Source organism: Mastigoproctus giganteus, chromosome 9 (genome assembly GCF_048544385.1).
Source record: "Mastigoproctus giganteus isolate SK-2022 chromosome 9, ASM4854438v1, whole genome shotgun sequence".
In the NCBI taxonomy this organism is placed as follows: Eukaryota; Metazoa; Arthropoda; class Arachnida; order Uropygi; family Thelyphonidae; genus Mastigoproctus; species Mastigoproctus giganteus.
Window position 1 is genome coordinate 54,173,197 of NC_143583.1, and position 20,359 is coordinate 54,193,555.

The 20,359-nt window shown below is 33.8% G+C and overlaps 2 non-coding genes across 2 annotated transcripts; both read left to right on the forward strand.

The window, feature by feature from the left end:
- Positions 1–7,899: 7,899 nt before the first annotated feature.
- On the forward strand, positions 7,900–7,972 carry TRNAK-UUU (transfer RNA lysine (anticodon UUU)). The gene has a single exon. It is a non-coding gene; the product is annotated as a tRNA-Lys (tRNA).
- A 9,686-nt stretch (positions 7,973–17,658) lies between these two features.
- TRNAK-UUU (transfer RNA lysine (anticodon UUU)) lies at positions 17,659–17,731 on the forward strand. Its single transcript has one exon. It is a non-coding gene; the product is annotated as a tRNA-Lys (tRNA).
- Positions 17,732–20,359: the final 2,628 nt, after the last annotated feature.

Below are 20,359 nucleotides of genomic sequence, written 5' to 3' on the forward strand. Positions count from 1 at the left end.
TTTATGTTTGTTATTTTTCATAATTTTAATTATTACTGAATCCCCATAATGCCTCAACTTGAGAACCGTAATGAGGTAAAATCTCTACACGCATTAACCGCTGATCTTAATTAAATATTGAGCGATCTTTGTTCTACACTGCACAAAGAACAAATTTTTAATATCTACAATGTATGCAAACCTTTTTACAGATTCGATTTTACTTTTTAGCATTATGTGTGATATCTTCTTTCCTTTATAATTCAAGAATAGAGGTGTGTCTTTATAAAAGCTGAAATACCACTGATTTGTCATATCAGAAGTACATGACGTGACGAATAAGAAGTGCTTCAGGCAAAAGAATCATAAGGAAGATTCTTTAATGGCGTCTTTAAAAGCACTCTACTTTTATTTTTCACTGCACATTGCACACAGCAAGAATATCACGTGATCATTCCACATTTCCCGCATCCTCACTAATCATACCTTATAGCCCAATCCCTGAAATTTTAGTTATTCGAAACATCGGGTCTATAGAAGTTTTCCAACTTCCATTGGAAGGTACATCCATCGCGAGACTGCGAGCCAACCAGCTGAAATTGTTAATATTTTGCACTTTCAGTATTTTTATCCTTTCATATATACCTATTAGCTATTTTGTTTTGAACATATATATTTTTATTAACTTAAAAAGCATTTCAGTGTACAGATGACAACGCAAAGAGCATTCCTTCCTAGTTCCTGAGGAATTTTCGTCCAGCAAAACAGAAAATCAATCACAACGCGCTCAATTTACAGACAGTATATATGGAGCAATATGGCCTTAGTAACTGATGCTCCTAAAATCCTATTACAACAACAATTTCACTTCTTGAGTATTACTTTGATTAATACGACTCCATATATCTAATGAAAACTAGTTGCATGTCGATGTTAAATGCTGGGTAGTAAATATGTTTCTGAATGTAGAGATAAGAATAATCTCTTTAGTTGCTGTACCTTGTATATTAAATTTACTTATTAAGAATACAGTATATGAGTATTATTCAAGAAAAGAAATACAATGCGTAATCAGATAGCTCAGTCGATAGAGCATTAGGCTTTAGGTGGTAAACCAGAAAAAGAATAAATATTAGTCAATTTTTGCAACTATGATAGAATACATAGTTGCAGAAATTATTGACATTTGAAGTGCTAGTGATAGCGAATCCAATAATTTTAATTAAATGCTGTAATTAAAGTATAATTGAATAAAATATAAAGTGACTTGGATTAAAGTACAATTGGAGTTGAATTGAATTAAAGTAGAATTGAAGATCACAGAAAACTATTCTGTAATCTTCAATTATTCTTATTCTCAGCGGATACCATCACCCACCGTTTCGGAGCTTATTGGTTCCTCACCAGTGGGTGGACAGGCACCCTGGTGTTGCTATAAGGACAACCCAATTGCGAAGTATAACTCCACAATCAATCTGAGAGATGCCTGATGGTGAGAAATAATTTAGATTACAGAAAAGTTTTGGGCTATAGAATAGACGAGGAGCCAATAAGCTCCGAAATGGTGATGGTATCCGCGGATTATAAGTAATAATAGTCTTCTCCTATGGTGGAAGCGTTACTTATTCGAAGTAATGCATTAATATCATGGCAACTCGTTGTGAAGGTATTCAGAATATGAGATATGCTTAATGATGCCAACTTATAAATACTAAAGTAGTTGGCTACGTACAGAAATGATGCAATTGACTAACTTGTACGCTACTAGAATTGAAGTAATTGCATATAATGTGGCACCTTCTCCTAAGATATATTCAATTTTCATTGAATATATTCGAATTACATTGAATATAATTGTCTTCCTCACTCTGATTCAGGACAAAGTGGTTGATGACTCTTCTATTGACGTAGTTCTCTTTTGAAATCTTTCACTAATATTTGATTTTTCGGTATCTATCTTTAATAATTTGTATTTATTTTTAATCCGTTTTCCGCGTATTGTTCTTTATTTTTACTGTATTATTTTTAATAATAAAGTTTTATTTTATACTTTCACCTTTCGTCGGTAACGTCCTGATTTGTTTCACTCGTTGCGTTGTATTTTATAATTTTATTTGATATTTCAAATGATCTTTAAATGGAACATCCGGATGGCTCAAGAGGGTTCTAACGGTTCTTTGTTCAGGCGACGTTATATTTCGGTCTGTTACACCAGTTGCACTTCAACATTCATTTTTGGGGACGTAAATTTCTCATCAGTGGCTTTTTTCAAATATCAAGAAGTGACAGTATAATTATAAAATGTAAAATAAAATGTTCTCTAGGGAGGTTCAGTCGCTCAGTCCCCACGTAGGTGCATCTATATATTACAAACTTCTCAAGATGCATTTCAATGTCCAAATTGACATCCATAAAATATTTCTGCAACATGACAACATCAAATTCATATCGGCATGCTCATTTAACGTTTTTTATTATAACGACTGCTCTTTTTTTTCTGCCTTTCCTATTAGAGACTACAGTAATTAATAATTAGCACTACGATTAATTTTATTAATGTAAAACTAAAATGAATGATTTCACAGATTGGCTAACTGCAATTTTCAAACATACATAGCATTGAGGGAATTATTATATCCTAATATTATATTATTATATTATAACAGGAGGATGGAAGCAGCAGGTCAAAACAGACCTGATGAATTTTAGATATATGATGTCTAATTATTTAATAATATGGAGACTCAAAAAGTTAGGCTCTCGCCCGAACAGGGATTTGAACCCTGGACCCTTAGGTTAAAAGCCTAATGCTCTACGACTGAGCTATCCGGGCACTTACTCGTTTTTGAAAAATAATATTTCGAGATGGACACCTTTCACTCTTACATCAACTAAAAAGGAAATTTATTTTAGAATTTCAAGTCGATACATTTTATTTGTGAGTGGTTATTAAAAAGTCTTTTATTTGCTAAAAAAATCTAAACTCAAAATGATATCATACCAAGGTGTGTATTTTTCATCGTCCTGTTTACAATCGAGAATATTTTTTTAAGATAAAAAAAATTTTGTTAAAAATATAGCCAGTACTGATGTGTGAAAAACAAAAAAATAATAATAATAATGCATTATTTGTTAATAATTTATTATTATTATTATTATTATTATTATTATTTTTATTATTATTAGCCATATGGTACAAGGAAGCCTGAGGTTTATGCTGCACCAGCCAAAAAAAACTTCTCAATTACTCTGAGCGAGAGAGAGAGACAGAGACAGAGACAGAAGTAGAAGGGGATCACCAAGAAAGAGAAGAATGATGATATCCAGTTCAAGATCCTGGGTGTGCCAAGCCCAATTCACAAGATACTGAAAATCTCACAATGGATGTGCCTGCCTAAGAAAAATAGAAAAACTCTACGTGCCCGATGTTTCAAAAAAAACTTCTACAATTTCAGCGGTCAGGCTGGATGATTCGGTTAGTCAAGGAAGCAGAAGGTGTCTGCTGATCACTTGGTGTTCGCGTTGTTTTGAATGTGCAATGAAAAAGAGATTTCTGCATTTAAACATATCATTAAAGAGTGTGCGATGATTGTTTCAACTGACTCAATTCTTATCTTCCTTATTATGACTCTACTTCTGATATGGTGTACGAGGGATATTTCAGAAGTTAAAGATAAGCCTGTATTCTAGAAGTATAAAAGAAATCCCTTCTCATTTGTAATCTTCACAACAAATGTAGATGCTTTCTCAAGTATATGCAGGTACTTTGCTCCTGTTTTTGTGCAGTTTTAGAACAGGTCCTGCTACTATTTAACTAAAATGAACGGATTATGCCTATAGAGATTTTGTTTCATTGCAATGCCGAAAGTGATTATATTTGTATAAGTCCATAATGCGTTTAAAAAACTGTTTTTGTTCCCCCGAAGAGGAACCTGAACCCTTAGACTAAAAGACTAATGCTCTACCGTCTGAGCTAATCGGACATATGCGGGATTCTACTTATCTGAATTTACTAAGTTCTTTTTAAATAGAATAAATGTATTTAATATTTCTTAATAATTTTACATAAAATAATACCTAAAGTACGGTTTTATTTTGCAGGGTGTGCTGTATTTAGAAACATTTATCATACAGATTGAATAAATAATTATCTATAACTTATTGTCTAATGATAACCTTTGCCAGGGACAAAGGGTTGATTGTTCCATTGTATAGGGAAATGGTGGGGCTGCGTCTCGAGTACAGTATATACGCCTGCATACCACCCTTTACGAAGGATGTGGATCTGTTGGAAGTGATGGAAGAGTAGTAGCTGGATTAGTTATGTAAACAAAGAAGATTTTCTTGCAAAAATGTACTGGATTTCTGTGCATTGCAATTTCTGGAAACTAAGCTTCTAGGCGATGACATAATCGAAGTGCATAAGCTTTTAACAGGGTTAAGTAATGATGGAATCTTTATCCATTCTCAGATGAAACCGACAAGGGACATGAGTTTAAATAGAAAAAGGATGATTTGCAGAGATGATGTACGAAAATTATTATTCAGCCAAACGGTTATCAATTGTTTGGGAGAGAAAAACAACTTCCACCTAATGTCGTTCGGATAGTTTGAATGAGTGTTTTTTTTTTTTTTTTTTGTTATGAAAACCCACAAGCACGAACAGTATTAGAACCTATAGTACGTAGTACTGTGCTTGGGTTGAGAAAACAGAAGATACTTGTTGACATTTGATTCTGAATTGCTGTAAATTATAATTTTCAGGAAATTCATGTGAAGGAAGCTCATTCCAGAAATCAGAGTTTGAGGGGATAAATGAGGAAGAAGAATAGTTGGCTCTGTGGTTTTTCAGATGGACCGTAAATGGATGCTGACTGGTTGGGGCTTCTGTTCGGAAGAGAGAAAAGGGGAATTTCAGATGCAGATTCAGAACATTGTCCATGGACGTATCGACAGAAAAGATATGCATCAGAAAGGGAACATCTCTTGGAGAATTCACTTTCTACAGACATAGAAGAACAGTTTGGGCATAATTATTGAATGCAATGGGAAAATTAAGTGCGTGCGTGCGTGCGCGCGCGCGCGCGCGTGTGTGTGTGTGTGTGTGTGTGTGTGTGTGTGTGTGTGTGTGTGTGTGTGTGTGTGTGTGTGTGTGTGATGCTGTTTCGCTTTGCTTCCTTAGTTGTTTTTGTTGGGTTTTAGATGCATCGTTCCACCGTATATAATCTCTAAATTGTGTGTCTTCTGTGGTCGATGTGCTGTCTGCTGGACGAAAAACCGGAGTTTCGGGTAAAAAAAAAAACCATGCTACCCAGGAGTGCTTGCTTGCTTAGATCACATTTTCAGTACTATTGCTAACAATAAACGTTATTTTAAAATATTACAGCCTATTGATGGAAGGATTTGGTAATCTCATTATGATAACACCCTAAACTTTGTTTCTACCAAAGCAGTAATTCTCATTACCCATAATACAATATAATTTTACCGGATATGATTATGCTCTGTAAGTTTCGAATGCAAGCTAAAAAGTCACATTTCTTATGTTTATTGTTATACAGATATCCATCTGGCAGTAGATAAAGGCGTTCTCAAAAAAATAAATATCACTTTTTACCACCACCTGTTCAGTGTCCACTTTGAATAGAGGATGGTAAAAAATAGGGTTACTCCTACTATTATAAGCAATGCCAACCTGAGTGCCCGGGTAACTCAGCCGTAGAGAATTAAGCATTTAACCTTAGAGTCCAGGGTTCAAGTCCCTGTCCGGCGAATCGTTCATTTATTTTTGCCATACTTTTTTTTTTGGCCCAAAACAAAGAAAATTGTTTTTCTGTTTCTTCTCGAATATATTAGGAAAGGAGGCAAAAGCACAGTTACCATAACCAATTCTAATTAACGAATATTTGAAACCATATCCCCTCCGTACCCATTAAATATTAAGCGAGTTGAACAAGAATAATAGAGTGAATTTAATGGATTATGGTTGTAAGAAAAATCAAACAAATTTTTCTAAATTGTATAGCATTGTGGGAATTATGTAATACATAAATCCCACCACGGATCACAGAGGACCTGAGTGAACGAACCCCGGCCGTCCAGAACATGTTATTTTATATTATATAATTATACGCCTACTTGCTTATGCTTATAAAAGTACGGATGTGAAGTGAATGAGTCTCCAACCCCCAAAAAAAAATCGAGGTGCTCAGCTGCCATAATACATTGAAAAAAATAATAAAAATGCCTGAACAGGGACCTGAACCCCACGTTAAAAGCCTAATGTTCTACCACCTGAGTTATCTAGGCACTCCTTATAAACTGAAAAGGGCGAGGGGACTGCTTTTCTGAATAATTTTAAGGTTGGAATACAATTCATTTAAATGAATGAACCTATTTAACGTACAGTGTTCAACGATTGTGGATTTTTTATGCACCTAATTTTAGCTTCCTGTTATAATTTTCAATAGATTGCCAAATAAAATTATAAAATACAGTGTGCACATAAAATCAACGAACGCCAACATAATTAAGTTATGGAAATCATACGACCACTTTGCATTACTGAATTAGGAATTCATCAATAAAGCGAAGTGGTCCACCATACTTGGAAAAAAGGGGAGGAGAGAACAAGATTATGTAAAAATAAAATAAATTTTCTGTTTATACTCGGAGAGGACAACATATGGTCAGAGAAGTTCGTAGGATAGAGCTAATACAAAACCTTCTATAGTACACTGCTCAACAAAATTAACAGAACACGAAGAAAATGTGGTGTAATTCGCGCAACTTGCGATGAAGAGGGACAAAATTTAATGTGGTGCTGTTCCATAGAAAAAAGATGAAATGAAAAGATAGAGAGAAACTTCGGACAGGCATAAGGGGCATTTATAGGGATTGTACAACAATTACCAAAAAGGTTACATTACAGAAGTCGATACAAGATGATCAAAAAAGTAATACGTTCACCCGAACAGGGACTTGAACCCTGGACCCTTAGGTTAAAAGCCTAATGCTCTACGACTGAGCTATCCGGGTTCTTGCTTTCGTATTGGTTTTAATATTAGTCATATTTTTGTCATATCCTGTCCAAATAAGACTGTTTTCCGAACTCTCTTATCTGCATCCAGGTGAATATCTCTATAGCAAATATGCATTCGAGATCTATGCATTTTCAGCATAATCCCCCAAAATTGTAAAGTGGGCTAAATGAGGTGAAAGTGTATGTCCTCGCAATAGCTTTCTCCTTTACAGTACAGGCGAGGGATATCTGGTCAGCATGACAGAGGTATTTATATATCGGTTAGCTCTTCTGAAATTAAGCAATAAGCCCGATACGTCTTATTCTTTCATAATACCTCGTTTTATAATACCTCGTTTGATAGATAAATACTTTTACAGATTGTATTGAAGTGAATAGTTATAAAATCCGACAGAGTGGAGTGGCAGAGTAACAGAAGACAGAATTTAAGGAGAAACGTTGTCTCTTCTGTGCTTTTATATTAATCGAAAAGTTTGATTATCATATTTAATTAGATGTGTTTTTCCTCTTCCTGTAATGGTCACCTTCCTCGAGCTTGTAGTAACTTCGACTATATTATCTGCATTCATATAAAGTAGTTTCTTAATACTTTGAGAAGCTATATCTGGTTGGTAATAAGAATTATTACTTTTGGTTGAATGAATTTGGAGCCGCAAAAATTCTGCCATCAATCGATTATGTGTCGTTAGATTATGTGATAATTTTTTGGACCCGAAATATAGAACCCACTAAAGCACAATTGAACTGCATTTTGAATATTATTTTATGAAAGGAGAGGACTTTTTCTGAATCTGCATCTTTAAACTTTATTAAAAGTACTGTATATATATTTCTAAAATTATCTTATTACTACTTTAATAAAGGGATTTTGATATCGTGCCCGGATAGCTCAGTCGGTAGAGCATTAGGCTTTTAACCTAAGGGTCCAGGGTTCAAGTCCCTGTTCGGGCGTTTATGTTTGTTATTTTTCATAATTTTAATTATTACTGAATCCCCATAATGCCTCAACTTGAGAACCGTAATGAGGTAAAATCTCTACACGCATTAACCGCTGATCTTAATTAAATATTGAGCGATCTTTGTTCTACACTGCACAAAGAACAAATTTTTAATATCTACAATGTATGCAAACCTTTTTACAGATTCGATTTTACTTTTTAGCATTATGTGTGATATCTTCTTTCCTTTATAATTCAAGAATAGAGGTGTGTCTTTATAAAAGCTGAAATACCACTGATTTGTCATATCAGAAGTATATGACGTGACGAATAAAAAGTATTTCAGGCAAAAGAATCATACGGAAGATTCTTTAATGGCGTGTTTAAAAGCACTCTAGTTTTATTTTTCACTGCACATTGCACACAGCAAGAATATCACGTGATCATTCCCCATTTCCCGCATCCTTTACTAATCATACCTTATAGCCCAATCCCTGAAATTTTCGTTATTCGAAACACCGGGTTTATAGAAGTTTTGCAACTTCCATTGGAAGGTACATCCATCGCGAGACTGTCAGCCAACCAGCTGAAATTGTTAATATTTTGCACTTTCAGTATTTTTATCTTTTCATATATACCTGTTAGCTATTTTTTTGTACATATATATACTTTTATTAACTTAAATAGCATTTCAGTATACAGATGACACTGCAAAGAGTATTCCTTCCTAGTTCCTGAGGAATTTTCGTCCAGCAAAACAGAAAATCAATCACAACGCGCTCAATTTACAGACAGTATATATGGAGCAATATGGCCTTATTAACTGATGCTCCTAAAATCCTATTACAACAACAATTTCACTTCTTGAGTATTACTTTGATTAATACGACTCCATATATCTAAGGATAACTAGTTGCATGTCGATGTTAAATGCTGGGTAGTAAATATGTTTCTGAATGTAGAGATAAGAATAATCTCTTTAGTTGCTGTACCTTGTATATTAAATTTACTTATTAAGAATACAGTATATGAGTATTATTCAAGAAAAGAAATACAATGCGTAATCAGATAGCTCAGTCGATAGAGCATTAGGCTTTAGGTGGTAAACCAGAAAAAGAATAAATATTAGTCAATTTTTGCGTGCTAGTGATAGCGAATCCAATAATTTTAATTAAATGCTGTAATTAAAGTATAATTGAATAAATGTAAAGTGACTTGGATTAAAGTACAATTGGAGTTGAATTGAATTAAAGTAGAATTAAAGATCACAGAATAGTTTAGGGCTTTAGCCTTAAACTATTCTGTAATCTTCAATTATTCTTATTCTCAGCGGATACCATCACCCACCGTTTCGGAGCTTATTGGCTCCTCACCAGTGGGTGGACAGGCACCCTGGTGTTGCTATAACGACAACCCAGTTGCGACGTATAACTCCACAATCAATCTGAGAGATGCCTGATGGTGAGAAATAATTTAGATTACACAATAGTTTAGGGCTATTGAATAGACGAGGAGCCAATAAGCTCCGAAATGGTGGTGGTATCCGCGGATTATAAGTAATAATAGTCTTCTCCTATGGTGGAAGCGTTACTTATTCGAGGTAATGCAGTAATATCATGGCAACTCGTCGTGAAGGTATTCACAATATGAGATATGCTTAATGATGCCAACTTATAAATACTAAAGTAGTTGGCTACGTACAGAAATGATGCAATTGACTAAACTTGTACGCTACTAGAATTGAAGTAATTGCATATATTGTGGCACCTTCTCCTAAGATATATTCAATTTTCATTTTTGAATTTCAAAATTGATATTCAATTTTTATATTCAATATTCAGTTTTTTTGCCATTTATGCAGACTTCATCATATTCGATGATCCATAACGTTCTTTTAATATGGATTAAGAAATATCCATGATATTCACAGTTATTTATAGCGGTGGTTTTCGTGTGTATACAGGTAAACTGTATACACACGAAAAAAAAAAAAAAAACAACAATCTTCCGTTCTAGAGTTCATGAAATGTTGGTGCATTGCTCAGACAGCTCTTCGTGGCTAAAGTGATTAAGATGTGAGAGAAATTGTTCAAATGAAGAATAATTCACTTCGCAATTGAAATTGTCTTCCTCACTCTGATTCAGGACAAAGTGGTTGTTGACTCTTCTATTGACATAGTTCTCTTTTGAAATCTTTCACTAATATTTAATTTTTCGGTATCTATCTTTAAGAATTTGTATTTATCTTTAATCGGTTTTCCGCGTATTGTTCTTTATTTTTACTGTATATTTTCAATAATAAAGGTTTATTTTATACTTTCACCTTTCGTCAGTAATGCCCTGATTTGTTTCACTCGTTGCATTGTATTTTATAATTTTATTTGATATTTCAAATGATCTTTATATGGAACATCCTGATGGCTCAAGAGGGTTCTAACAGTTCTTTGTTCAGGTGACGTTATATTTCGGTGTATTACAGCAGTTACACACTTCGAAATTCTTTCTGGGGACGTAAGGTTCTCATCGGTAGCTTTTTTTCAAACATCAAGAAGTGACAGTATAATTATAAAATGTTCTCTAGGGAGGTTCAGTCGCTCAGTCCCCACGTAGGTGCATCTATATATTACAAACTTCTCAAGATGCAATTCAATGTCCAAATTGACATCCATAAAATATTTCTGCAACATGACAACATCAAATTCATATCGGCATGCTCATTTAACGTTTTTATTATAACGACTGCTCTTTTTTAAGCCTTTCCTATTAGACGCTAATTAATAATTAGCACTACGATTAATTTTATTAATGTAAAACTAAAATAAATGATTTCACAGATTTTCTAACTGCAATTTTTAAACATACATAGCATTGAGGGAATTATTATATCCTAATATTATATTATATCAGGAGGGTGGAAGCAGGTCAAAACAGACCTGATGAATTGTAGATATATGATGTATAATTATTTAATAATATGGCGACTAAAAAAAGTTATATAGTCGCCCGAACAGGGATTTGAACCCTGGACCCTTAGGTTAAAAGCCTAATGCTCTACGACTGAGCTATCCGGGCACTCATTCGTGTTTGAAAATAATATTTCGAGATGGACACTTTTCATTCTTACATCAAAACTAAAAAGGAAATTTTTTTTAGAATTTCAAGTCGATACATTTTATTTCTGTGAGTGGTTATTAAAAAGTCTTTTATTTGCTATAAAATCTAAACTCAAAATGATATCATACCAAGGTGTGTATTTTTCAGTGTCCTCTTTACAATCGAGAATATTTTTTTCTGATAAAGAAAAATATAGCCAGTACTGATGTGTGAAAAACAAAAAAATAATAATAACAATGCATTATTTGTTTATTATTATTATTATTATTATTATTATTATTATTATTATTATTAGCCATATGGTGCAAGGAAACCTGAGGTTTATGCTGCACCAGCCAAAAAAAAAAAAAACTTCTCAGTTACTCTGAGCGAGAGAGAGAGACAGAGACAGAAGTAGAAGGGGATCACCAAGAAAGAGAAGAATGATGATATCCAGTTCAAGATCCTGGGTGTGCCAAGCCCAACTCACAAGATACTGAAAATCTCACAATTGATGTGCTTGCCTAAGAAAAATAGAAAAACTCTATGGACCCGATGTTTCAAAAAAACTTCTACAATTTCAGCGATCAGGCTGGATGATTAGGTTAGTCAAGGAAGCAGAAGGTGTCTGCTGATCACTTGGGATTCGCGTTGTTTTGAATGTGCAATGAAAAAGAGATTTCTGCATTTAAACATATCATTAAAGAGTGTGTGATGATTGTTTCAAATGACTCAATTGTTATCTTCCTTGTTACGACTCTTTAGTTTTATATGGTGTATGAGAGATATTTCAGCCGTTAAAAATAAGTCTGTATTCTAGAAGTATAAAGGAAATCCCTTCTCATTTGTAATCTTAACAATAAATGTAGAAACTGAAGTACATGCAGGTACTTTGCTTCTGTTTTGTGTCCAGTTTTAGAACAAGTCCTGCTACTATTTAACTAAAATGAACGGATTATGCCTACAGAGATTTTGTTTCATTGCAATTATGAAAGTGATTATGTTTGTAAAATTCTATAATGCATTAAAAAACTGTTTTTTGTTCTCCCCAACAGGAACTTGCACCCTGTACAGTTAGGTTAAAAACCTAATGCTCTACAGTCCGAGCTATATGCTAGATTCTACTTATCTGAATTTACTAAGTTCTTTTTAAATAGAATAAATGTATTTAATATTTCTTAATAATTTTACATAAAATAATACCTAAAGTGCGGTTTTATTTTGCAGGGTGTGCTGTATTTAGAAACATTTATCATACAGATTGATTATCTTCAACTTATACTCTAATGATAACCTTTGCCAGGGACAAAGGGTTGATTGTTCCATTGTATAGGGAAATGGTGGGGCTGCGTCTCGAGTACAGTATATACGCCTGCATACCACCCTTTACGCAGGATGTGGATCTGTTGGAAGTGATGGAAGAGTATTAGCAGGATGATTTGCGCACAAAAAGGAGATTTTCTTGCCAAAATGTACTGGGATTCTGTGGATTGCAATACCTGGAAACTAAGCATCTAGGTGATGACATAATTGAAGTGCATAAGCTTTTAACAGGTTAAGTAATGATGGAATCTTTATCCATTCTCAGATGAAACCGACAAGGGAGACATGAGTTTAAATTGAAAAAGGATGATTAGTAGAGATGATGTACGAAAATTATTATTCAGCCAAACGGTTATCAATTGTTTGGGAGAGAAAAAAACTTCCACCTAATGTCGTTCAGATAGTTTGAATGAGTATTTTTTTTTTTTTTTGTTATGAAAACCCACAAGCACGAAAAGTATTAGAACCTATAGTACGTACTACTGTGCTTGGGTTGAGAAAACAAAAGATACTTGTTGACATTTGATTCTGAATTGCTGTAAATTATAATTTTCAGGAAATTCATGTGAAGGAAGCTCATTCCAGAAGAAGAATAGTTGGCTCTGTGGTTTTTCAGATGGACCGTAAATGGATGCTGACTGGTTGGGGCTTGTGTTCGGAAGAGAGAAAAGGGGAATTTCAGGTGCAGATTCAGAACATTGTCCATGGACGTATCGACAGAAAAGATATGCATCAGAAAGGGAACATCTCTTGGAGAATCCACTTTCTATAGACATGGAAGGACAGTTTGGGCAAAATTATTGAATGCAATGGGAAAATGAAGTGCTTGTGTGTGTGTGTGTGTGTGTGTGTGTGTGTGTGTGTGTGTGTGTGTGTGTGTGTGTGTGTGTGTGTGTGTGTGTGTGTGTGTGTGTGTGTGTGTGTGTGTGTGTGTGTGTGTGTGTGTGTGTGTGTGTGTGTGTGTGTGTGTGTGTGTGTGATGCTGTTTCGCTTTACTTAGTTGTTTTTGTTGGGTTTTAGATGCATCGTTCAACCGTATATAATCTCTAAATTGTGTGTGTGTGTTCTGTGGTGGATGTACTGTCTGCTGGACGAAAAACCGGAGTTTTGGGTAAAAACTATAGTTTTTAACCATGTTTTTTATGTTTTTTAACCATAGTTTTTACCATGCTCACCAAGAGTGCTTGCTTGCTTAGATCACATTTTCAGTACTAATGCTAACAATAAACGTTATTTTAAAATATTATAGCCTATTGATGGAACGATTTGGTAATCTCATTATGATAGCACCCTAAACTTTGTTTCTACCAAAGCAGTAATTCTCATTACCCATAATACAATATAATTTTACCGGATATGATTATGCTCTGTAAGTTTCGAATGCAAGCTAAAAAGTCACATTTCTTATATTTATTGTTATACAGATATCCACCTGGCAGTAGACAAGGGCGTTCTCAAAAAAATAAATATCACTTTTTACCACCACCTGTTCAGTGTCCACTTTGAATAGAGGATAGTAAAAAATAGGGTTACTCCTACTATTATAAGTAATTCCAATGTGAGCGCCCGGATAGCTCAGTCGTAGAGCATTAGGATTTTAACCTCAGGGTCCAAGGTTCAAGTCCCTGTCCGGGCGAATCGTTGATTTATTTTTGCCATACTTTTTTTTTTTGGCCCAAAACAAAGAAAATTGTTTTTCTGTTTCTTCTAGAATATACTGTATTAGGAAAGGAGGCAAAAGCACAGTCACCATAACCAATTCTAATTAACGAATATTTGAAACCATATCCCCTCCGTACCCATTAAATATTAAGCGAGTTGAACAAGAATAATAGAGTGAATTTAATGGATTATGGTTGTAAGAAAAATCAAACAAATTTTTCTAAATTGTATAGCATTGTGGGAATTATATAATACATAAATCCCACCACGGATCACAGAGGACCTGAGTGAACGAACCCCGGCCCTCCAGAACATTTTATTTTATATTATATAATTATACGGCTACTTGCTTATGCTTATAAAAGTATCGATGTGAAGTGAATGAGTCTCCAACCCCATCGCCCTCCAAAAAAAATCGAGGTACTCAGCTGCCATAATACATTCAAACAAAAATAAAAATGCCTGAACAGGGACTTGAACCCCACGTTAAAAGCCTAATGTTCTACCAACTGAGTTATCTAGGCACTCCTTAAAAACTGAAAATGGGAGGGGACTGCCTTATCTGAATAATTTTACGGTTCAAGTACAATTCATTTTGATGAATGAACCTATTTAACGTACAATGTTCAACGATTGTGGAATTTATCCACCTAATTTTAGCCTCCTGTTATAATTTTCAATAGATTGCCAAATAAAATTATAACATACAGTTTGCACATTAAATCAACGAACGCCAACATAATTAAGTTATGGAAATCATAGGACCACTTTGCTTTACTGAATTACGAATTCATCAGTAAGGCGAAGTGGTCCACCATACTTGAAAAAAAGGGGAGGAGGGAACAAGATTATGTAAAAATAAAATACATTTTCTGTTTATACTCGGAGAGGACCACATATGGTCAGAGAAGTTCGTAGGATAGAGCTAATACAAAACCTTCTATAGTACACTGCTCGATAAAATTAGCAGAATACGAAGAAAATGTGGTGTAATTCGCGCAACTTGCGATGAAGAGGGACAAAATTTAATGTGGTGCTGTTCCGTAGAATAAAGATTAAATTAAAAGACAGAGAGAAACTTCGGATAGGCATAAGGGGCATTTATAGGGATTGTACAACAATTACCAAAAAGGTTACATTACAGAAGTCGATACAAGATGATCAAAAAAGTAATACGTTCACCCGAACAGGGACTTGAACCCTGGAACCTTAGGTTAAAAGCCTAATGCTCTACGAATGAGCTATTCGGGTTCTTACTTTCATATTGGTTTTAATATTAGCCATATTTTTGTCATCTCCTGTCTAAATAAGACACTGTTTTGAGAACTTTCTTGTCTACATCCAGGTGAATATCTCTATAGCAAATATGCATTTTCAACCTACTTCCCCAAAATAGTAAATGAGGTGAAAATGTATGTCCTCCTAAAAGCTTTCTCATTTACAGTACAGGTGAAGGATATCTGGTCCGCATGGCAGAGGTATATATATATATCGATTAGCCTCTTCTGAAATTAAGCATTAATCCCCACATGTCTTATTCTTTCATAATAGCCCGCTTGAAAGATAAATACTGTTACTGTTTGTACTGAAGTGAATAATTATAATATTTTACAGAGTGTTGTGACGAATTATAAACAGAAGACAGAATTTAAGAAGAAAAGTTGTCTCTTCTGTGCTTTTATATTCATCAAAAAGTTTGATTATGCTGTTCAGATGTGGATTTTGCTGTATTGGTCACCTCCCTCGAGTTCGTAGTAACTTCGACTATGTTATTTGCATTCATATAAAGTAGTTTCTTAATATTTTGAGAAATTATATTCTGTAACCAGCGGCGCGTTATCCTATGGGCAAAAAGGGCAATTGCCTGGGGTCCCTATCAACGGGGGGGGGAGGCCCCAAATCAATATTCTATAAACTGATTTTTCTAGTAAAAAAAATCGGGAATTTCGGTCCCATATCTGGGGACCCAAGATTGCAGGTGTGACACCGGCTTATGGCAACATATGAAATATAAACAACTTATTTAATAAATAAAGAAAAAATTCGTGGTAGGTATTAATACTAGTATTTTGTTTGTTTTGGTGTTAAAATATTTATTTTATATTTTATACTAATTCTAACACATGATTTGGCGGGGCTCTTTTCCGCGATAATGTACAATTAATTTAAACAAATTTTCTTTCATTTTATTTTCTTAATTGGGATAGAATACTGGATTTCTATTTTACATTGTACATTCAAATATATTATTTTACTAAATTATGAAAAACGATTAGATGAATAAAGTAAAAAATAATAAATTATACAATATACGAATATAATTTTTTTTATATAATTTTAGAATTATTTTTATTAAAAATAATATTTTAGAGCGATGAAAAGAACATACGAATCTGGGTTTCAAAAAAATAAAAAGTAGAAAATTAGAGAGGCGGAATTAAAAAATAAACAAACCTCATTACAGGATTTTATAGCAATAAAAAATCGAGCAGATGACAGCAGCAAAACAGAAGAAAATACGATAGAAAATTTTTGAAGATTGTAATGAAAAACCTGTAACAAAATTAGAAGCAAAAAAAGCTATGTGAAAACTTTGAAGATTTTGAAACAACGCTTTTACTTTTCATATGGAATGAAATTCTACAAAGATTGAATGCAACTAGTAAAAGTCTTCAAAATAAAAATTCTGATTTACACAATGCCATAAATATTTTAAAATCGTTATCTTTGTTCATATCAGAAGACATTCGAAACCGCAATGAATTTTTTGATACTATAGAGTGAATGTTTTGTATTAACAAACAATACAAATGAGTCAGACAAAGGGAGAAAACGCAAAAGAAAATTACATTTTGATGAGAAAAGGGATGGAGATGAGGATGTGCAATTGGCAGGCAAACAACGATTTATATTATTATTCTAATTCTCGTTTAATTAATCTAGTTTATTATTTAATGCAATAAAAGTACTTAAATACTAATTGAGTTCATTTATGACTTTTTTCTTGTGGATAATATATTTAATCTATATATAAAAGTTCTTTATATATCATACATGTAATTTTGTTTTATTTTTAATAAAATTATATCTACAATTATTATTATTATTCTTTTTGCATGGGTAAGAGTATACTGGAGGCGTTGGATTTCCTCCCGAAGAAAAATTCAACACTATACATGGGGCCCCCAAATTCAAATTTGTCCGGGGCCCCATGAAGCCATTACGCGGAGCTGCCGGTAACATTATACTACATGGTGGGTAATAAGATTTATTATTTTCGGATGAACAAATTTGGAAGGGCAAAAATTCTGCCATCAATAGATTGTACTCGCCAGATTATGTGATAATTTTTTGGACCCGAAATATAGAACCCACTAAAGCACAAATGAACAGCATTTTGGATATTATTTTATGAAAGGAGAGGACTTTTTCTGAATCTGCATCTTTGAACTTTATTATAAAATATATATTTTTTTAAAATATATTTTAAAATTTTTATATTTTTAAATAATATATTTTAAAATTTTTATATTTTTAAATAATATATTTTAAAATATATAATATATTAAATAAAATATTTTTATATTTTTAAAAACTCTGATAAAGGAATTTTGATATCATACCCGGATAGCTCAGTCGGTAGAGCATTAGGCTTTTAACCTAAGGGTCCAGGGTTCAAGTCCCTGTTCGGGCGTTTATTTTAATTATTACTGAATTCCCATAATGCTTCACCTTGAAAACTGAAATAACTTAAAATCTCTGCACGCATTAACCGTTAAACTTAAATCAATATTGGGCCATCTTTGTTTTACACTGCGCGAAAAACATTTTAATATCTACAATGTATGCAAACGTTTTTACAGATTCGATATTTCTTTTTAGCATTATGTGTGATATCTGCTTCCCTTTATAATTAAAAATAGAGATGTGTCTGTATAAAAGCTGAAATACCTCTGATTTGTCATATCAGAAGCACATGACGTGACGAATAAAAAGTGCTTCAGTAAAAATAATCATAAGGAAGATTCTTTAATGGCGGGTTTAAAAGCACTCTAGTTTTATTTGTCACTGCACATTGCACACAGCAAGAATATCACGTGATCATTCCACATTTCCCGCATCCTTCACTAATCATACCTTATAGCCCGATCCCTGAAATTTTAGTTATTCGAAACACCGGGTCTGTAGAAGTTTTCCAACTTCCATTGGAAGGTACATCCAGCTGAAATTGTTAATATTTTGCACTTTCAGTATTTTTATCCTTTCATATATACCTATTAGCTATTTTGTTTTGAACATATATATTTTTATTAACTTAAATAGCATTTCAGTGTACAGATGACAACGCAAAGAGCATTCCTTCCTAGTTCCTGAGGAATTTTCGTCCGGCAAAACAGAAAATCAATCATAACGCACTCAATTTACAGACAGTATATGTGGCGCAATATGGCCTTAGTCACTGATACTCCTAAAATCCTATCACAACAACAAAAAACAACAACAATTTTACTTTTTAAGTATTACTTAGATTAATACGACTCCATATATCTAAATAAAACTAGTTGCATGTGGATGTTAAATGCTGGGTAGTAAATATGTTTCTGAATGTAGAGATAAGAATAATTTCTTTAGTTGCTGAACCTTGTATATTAAATTTACTTATTAAGAATACAGTATATGAGTATTATTCAAGAAAAGAAATACAATGTGTAATCAGATAGCTCAATCGATAGAGCATTAGGCTTTAGGTGGTATTACTTTTTGATAGGTAATACAATACATATACTTGTGTGCAAAACTTAAGGACCAACACTATTTCTAAAGGTTACAACCACAAAATCTTTACTTAAGGTACTCTTTACTGATAAGAGTAGATTCAGTTTTAGCTGCGATTCTGGACGTCAGCTAATCTGGCGAGAGGTTGGCACACGGTATCACCCCGAAAACATCACTGAAAGGGATCGATATGGCGGTCAAGGTGTTCTCGTCTGAGGAGGCATTATTTTGGATTAGAAAAAAAAAAAAAAAGTCTTTGGCTTTTTAACGCGTGATTCGAACAAAGTGACTAAGTCAGCTATTAACTTCATTCTAGACAAGTGGGCCAACTTGGAGACTATAGCCACTGCCATCCTAATCGAAAATGAGCATCTAAAAGTTCGTTCAGACGATCTACAAACACGTGTAAACCTTTATGACAATTTCATGAAAAACGCAAATGCGAAACAAGTTCCCTTCTTTTGCACAGATTCTTAAAAAAGATATTTCTTCTGCCTCTGCTAACCAAAGATACCACACTTCTATCACTGTCCATAATGAAACTACACACATTCATGATCCTTAAAGGAAAAGCAGAATCTGTTAATACTGAGAGCTTCCGACCAATGCATGCTAAATACAAATCAGGAAATCAAAGACACTGTAACTGAAACATTAAAACATGAGTACAAAGATGTAAGGATTAAAACTCTTCGTCTCATTCGCAACAAAGGAGTACTGATAGAAACTGCATCCCAAAAAGATCTTGAAAAGATTGCTTCTTTATCTTCCTTCTCTAATATAGGAATCTCTACCGATAAACCCAAACTTTCAAATCCAACTCTGCTCATTTATGAGGTTCCAAAAGAAACGACCAAAGAAGTTATAGTGAGTGACCTTTTCTACAAGAACCTCAGAGACTATAGCTTTTCTCATGAAGAAGTTGCACAAGAAACACCTTTCCGTTTTAATACAGCTTCAAAATCAAAGTCAACTGTGAATTGGGTAATTGGCTTCTCTCCGAGAATTTTTAAACTCTTGCAGAGTAATGATAGAATATACTTAGGGCATAATGCACACAAATATCGGAGGTTTACTGTTATAACCAAATGCTTCAAATGCTTGGGATACGGACACTCTTCTCATCACTGCACACATAACTCAACATCCTGCGGCCACTGTACCAATGGTGGGCACATTTTTGCAGATTGCCCGCACAAAGCTGAACCACCCAAATGCATTAACTGCAAAAGAAGAAAGAAAGATCACAACCATTCGGTCAGGGATACTCAGTGCCCTGAATACTTACGCGCTCTTGAGATAGCTCGTACGAAACTAATAAATGAATAACACTACTATTACCAATGGCAACCTTACGAATATAAACAGCAATACAGTAATAAATCCAATTGAATTTCTACAAATAAATGCACACAGATCTCGAAGTGTCACAGATGAATTAAGAATTGTCAGTGAAGAACATCATCTGGACTTAATATGCGTTAAGATACGATATGAATTAGGTGCCGTTTCAAGGTTTAGCCTCAGGCGCCACGAACGCTAACGC